The sequence below is a fragment of the Herpailurus yagouaroundi genome, unplaced genomic scaffold (assembly GCF_014898765.1).
Source record: "Herpailurus yagouaroundi ecotype Mexico unplaced genomic scaffold, PumYag 184, whole genome shotgun sequence".
Lineage (NCBI taxonomy): Eukaryota > Metazoa > Chordata > Mammalia > Carnivora > Felidae > Herpailurus > Herpailurus yagouaroundi.
The window spans coordinates 19,128,008-19,133,291 of NW_024412415.1; positions in this window are offsets into that span (position 1 = coordinate 19,128,008).

Below are 5,284 nucleotides of genomic sequence, written 5' to 3' on the forward strand. Positions count from 1 at the left end.
AGCAAAAAATCCATGATGAGGAAAATATTGAAATCTTAAATTAAGACATGATCAGTATTGCTTATTTTTCCTTCCACTTCAGGCTCCAACATAGCTCTGAGCGGCACTGCCTTTAGCAGCTGTCTGGACTCTAACACAGTGCTGGCACCTACTGCCAGGCTTATTGCCAGCTTTGCACTGGACCAATTTATGGAACAACTAGGATACTGCCCCAAATAAAATGATTGTATAATTTATCAATTAGTGTTAAGATAACTCCATCCTTATACAACAAAATTTCTCTAACATCAACTAAGGAGGAACTGATGAGAAGCCAGAATTAACCTATTTGCAAATAAAAAGGTTGCCTTGCTTTCTGATACAGTTATCCAAAAAACACTCTGCTAGCAAAATGGTTTAGAATAGATGCCCCACTTTTATGAACAGAAGAGATTTAAAAATAGGCTGTAAGATAGGCATTCTTGAGCCAAAGCCTCTTTGAGATCATATGTAACATTTGGAACATATTTTGCTTCTCACCTTTCATCATATCCTTATGAAGCCTGGGACTCCCAGATGACCAGGAATTATCGTAATAGAGCATGAAGGTGAGAACACAGGCTTTGATGCCAGCCAGACCTGGGTTTAAATGCTGATTCTCCCCTACTGTGATACCTTGGACACATGAAATAACATCTTTATCAGTTTCCTTATCTGTAAAGTAGGACCATTTCATAAGTTTGTCGTTGAGATCAAAGTCAATAATATGTCACATTATCTCTTGACTCTTGGTCTGGCCACAGACATGTGGCATATTGGCAGTTGTTACTATCATTTAGCATATTCACTCCAAATCATTCCCTACCAACATACCTAAAAACACATAATTAATTTAAGTAGGTTAAATATGTTCTTTATGCTGTCAATTTGCTTATTCGTCTTTTCTTCAAAAATAGCACACAATTCAGCTCAGTTTGATGGAATTAACACAAATCCTGGATTTAATGAGGCCTAGATTAGAAAAATTTAACTGTACATGATTCAGCAAGCTTTTCTCCCTTTAAATTACAAAGACATAAATAGCTTTAAAAGAAATAATAAACTCTAAAAATAGATGACTGCAGTCTTACTGCACATTTTGCAAGGAGAATGATCAGTCAGTGGTACAACCTAGCAGATGACCATAGTGCTGTGGGATCTAGCCCAATAGAATTAACAACAGAAATCAGCTTTGGCAGCCAGGGTTTGGTTTTTTGGTTTTTGTTCTTTTTTGTGTTTTGGGTTTCTTTTTTCTTTTCTTTTTCTTTTTCTTTTCTTTTTTTTTTTTTTTTTTTTTTTTTTGGTGTTAAGCTTTGCAATGATGTTCCTGATGTCTCTATAAATGTGTGTGCTCCCGAGGTTAGAAACGGCATCATAACTCAGTGGCTCTGGGTTCAAATCCCATTCCTGCCGCAGATTGGCAGAGTGACTGGGGGCAAGTTCAATTAACTTATCTGAGCTTTAGTTTCACTCGTTGTACATCATTTCACACAGCGCTTTCCACTGGTGCCCTGTCATGTGCATTTAAGAAAAATGTGAAATCTTGCATAGCTTTGCTGTCCTCTGCAATACATCTTTATTTTATGTTCTTTTTCCTCCTAACTATTCTTCTAAGAAGCTGCTAGAATTTCTCATTTAATCAGGAAGCCGTTTTTTATCATCAATGAAAAATGTAAAAACTCTATCAGTTAAAATTGGATATTTATGTCAGGTTCATCTCATTAGAACTTAACTCTATTTTATTAATACGAAGAAATGTCACCCTTTTAACTATTGAAATGCATCCATAATAGGGCTATACTTTTAAAGGCACATCATCACAAATAGCCATATGCGAAATGCCCTTTCGAAGTACATGCAAATTCCTCAACTGCTGTCTCTCTCTCCTCTTCTATGCATCCCTAACCCAAGTGAAAATTACTACTTACTAGAGAAGGCCATGTTTCATTATAGAGAAAAACAATTTTGATCGCTTCCCCACCTTAGAAAAATATTCCTGTATTAGCCTCTCACATAGGTATACTTTAAGGGTGTCATAAAACCTTTACTTTAAAACATTCAGTGCCACAGATGGCCTTGAAAATGTGTTGGAAAGGAGCAGGGGATGCATAAACACATTTGAAACCAGGTAATTTTGAGGCTGTTCAGTCCCCACTAACTGTTTTCTCTGCTGCTCTCCTCCACCACACTACCAAGTCTGTGACTGGAGGTGCCCAAATAAAGGCTTTTAAAACATCCCCCAAGTCTGGTTGGGAAGGCCCATCCTTTCTTCCTTGTGGCAGCATCTTCAAGAAAACGTTGCAGTAGCAAACAGTAGAGTCTTCAAAAGAAATCACTGAATAGATCATGTGTCTGGGGCTGACCACTCAGCTTTACATTACAGCATCTGCTGGTTTAGCAACAAACCACCGTGAACACAAGGTGGTTTTTCATCTTCTCTTCTCTCTCTTTTTCTCCTCCCTCTCTCCCTTTTTTCCTCTCCTTGTCTCCTTCTCCCTTTCCTCCCTTGCTTCCTTTCCTTCTTTTCCCACCCATCTATTAGTTTATTCAAAAAACATTTATTTAAGGTTTGGTATTGCTGAGTAAAGTATTAGGTTCTGGGAATAAAAAATGAATGCCCTTAGGGAGCCTCCAGTTAAGTGGTAGGAGGTCTTTATGTGTTAAATAATCCTAACAGTGGGAAGATGTGTAATGAAGCTGAAAGGTGTAGGCTCACCTCTGCTTACCGGAGTCAGGGAACAGAGAGGCAACTTTGCAGTGGCTTGTGGAAGAGCAGTCATGTACTCAGCAGGCAAATGTGGAGGGAAAAGAACATTCCAGGCAACTCAGCGCATGACAGTACTGAGGCAGCAGCGTTGTGCACTGGGACCACTCTAAGTGGGTGGTTTAGAGGAACCTGGATGTGGGGACAGGTTAGCCAAGGACAGATGAAGGAAGACTACCCAAAAAAAATTTCACAGATATCTTTGGATCCTTATTGTAGGTCAGACACTGTTCTTGATACTTGGGACACAGTCTACACTCAGGAAGCTCATATTATTTGATGAAAAGACAGACAATAAAGAAGCAAGCAGCTCTAATCTGTCAGACCCTGATAAATGCTATTAAAAAAATAAAACAAGGTAATAGGATTGAATAGGACAGAGACCAATGGGAGCATTCTCCTTCAGATAGGACAGGCAGGGAAGCCCTCTCTTAAGGGCTTCAAAAGAGTATGTACTTTGCAGATTTAGTACTTTTGAGGTGATACCAGGACATCTATACTTATAAAAACCATCCCAAGACTCTGATGTGCAGCTGGGGTGAAGCAGCCTTACCCTAGGCAGTGGAGGCCACTGGAACAATTTACATGGGAAGGGAGGCCTGGCTCGGCATGTGCCCTGTAGTTAGCTTACAGTGAGGAGCACTGGGAGCTGTGGGGAGTGCAGCTTGGACGTTTTGACTGAAGGCAGGGAGGCCTGTTGGGAGACTACTAGGTTATGAGGGATTGCTGACAGGTGGAATTATATCTATGGGCTTCTGCCTGAACAGGTAGAAAAAGACTTGGGCTGAATTGGTATCAAAGGAGCTCAAAACTTAGGACCCAAAGAGGTAGGAATTAAGAACTACAATGAGTTGTGGTGCTAAACTCTAGGCCAGCCAGCTACCACCTTGGATAGCTTTCCCAGAAAACCCTTACCCAAATATGGAATTCATTTTTGCTTTGCATAAAACTAAAATGTTCTAATCCAGGGTTCAGAAAACTTGTAAAAGAAAAAAGAAGTAAGTATTTTCTGTTTTGTAGGTCATACAGTCTCTGTCACAACTCTTCAACTCTGTCATCTTAGCTCAAAACCAGCCATAGACAATATGTAAATGAATGGGTGTGGCTGTGATCCAAGCCACACCCACTGTGACATGGTTTATGAAAGCAGGCAGTTGGCTGGTTTGGCCCATGGGTGATAGTTTCCTACTCCCTGATTATTAGTCTGTTTGTGAGATTCTTTGGATTGTGGCTGTTGACTCTAATGGAAGGAGGCTGATGAGTATTTTACCTTCTTGTAAATGTAAATGAGGATTTCTTATTTTTATTAAGCATCAAGTTTAGACTCTATTTCCAGCTCTGCAGGTCTTGGTTTTGTGCTTTATTGGCTAGTGGAATTGTCATACACCGTAATCACTTATGGCGATAATATAACAAATGTTAAGAACAGCTGCAGAGATCAGCAGACCTGGATTTAAAATGTTCGTCTACTGTCTAGAGTGACTTTACCTTTCAGAGCCTCAGTTTCCTCTTTAATAAATTGTAAGTGTTGGACTAGATGACTTTTAAGGCTCTATCTGGCACTAATAGTCTATTTCTGTGTGCTTTGTTCATTAGCTGGAATGCTAGTGATATTTGATAAATAGATTCCCAAATAGAAGAGGCACAAGTCAACCAGATGATAAATGACACAAGTCTAGAAGAAGGGATTGGCATCATGGATGGAGACGCCAGTACACAGATGACATATGTTTATGGTATGATGCCAAGCACACTATTAAAATGAAATGAATGAGTGAGGTTGTCAATGTGAATGGCAATTAGATGGATATGGGTACTACGGGATAGGAAAGAGTAGAAGATGATCATAAAACTTTGAGTCTGAAGGACAAAGGCCTTGGCCATACTCAGCTTGGATGAAGGATAGGGAATAAATGGAGGCAGACCCCAAAATGGTGACTTAAAGTAAATCATAAAGTCAGTGTTGAAGGAGTCCAGCTGAGAATCCTTTAAATATGGGCACATCCACTACCTGCAATTGACCTCTACTTTGCCCCACCCATTCCATCAGGTATATAACTTCCAGACAAATATTCCCCAGCACATAGCTTTCACCCTGTTATTTGACTGCTCAAGAAACCATGGCTCCTTATCACCTGTCTCCTTATACCAGCATTCTAGATCACTGATAATTTGGCCCGTCTGAACTTTTAAGTCCTATGCTTGTCTTAAACCTCTGTACAAATCCTATACCCCCGAATCCTGGCATCTCATTGACCCCTGAGCACACCTGGGCTTTTTCACCTCCATGTCTATCTTGAATCACATGCTTTTCTTTTTATTTGCTATTTATTTTTATTTTTTTAAGATAGGCAATACTTTATTCAAACCCATAAGAGAAATGGATAGCTTGAGTCTGTAACAAAGTGTCATGTTTTAAAGCATAGGTCAGTAATTGTATGTGAGAATATATACTTCTGTGTACAAATTAACTGATCAGACCACAGCTTTTCAATGTTTAAA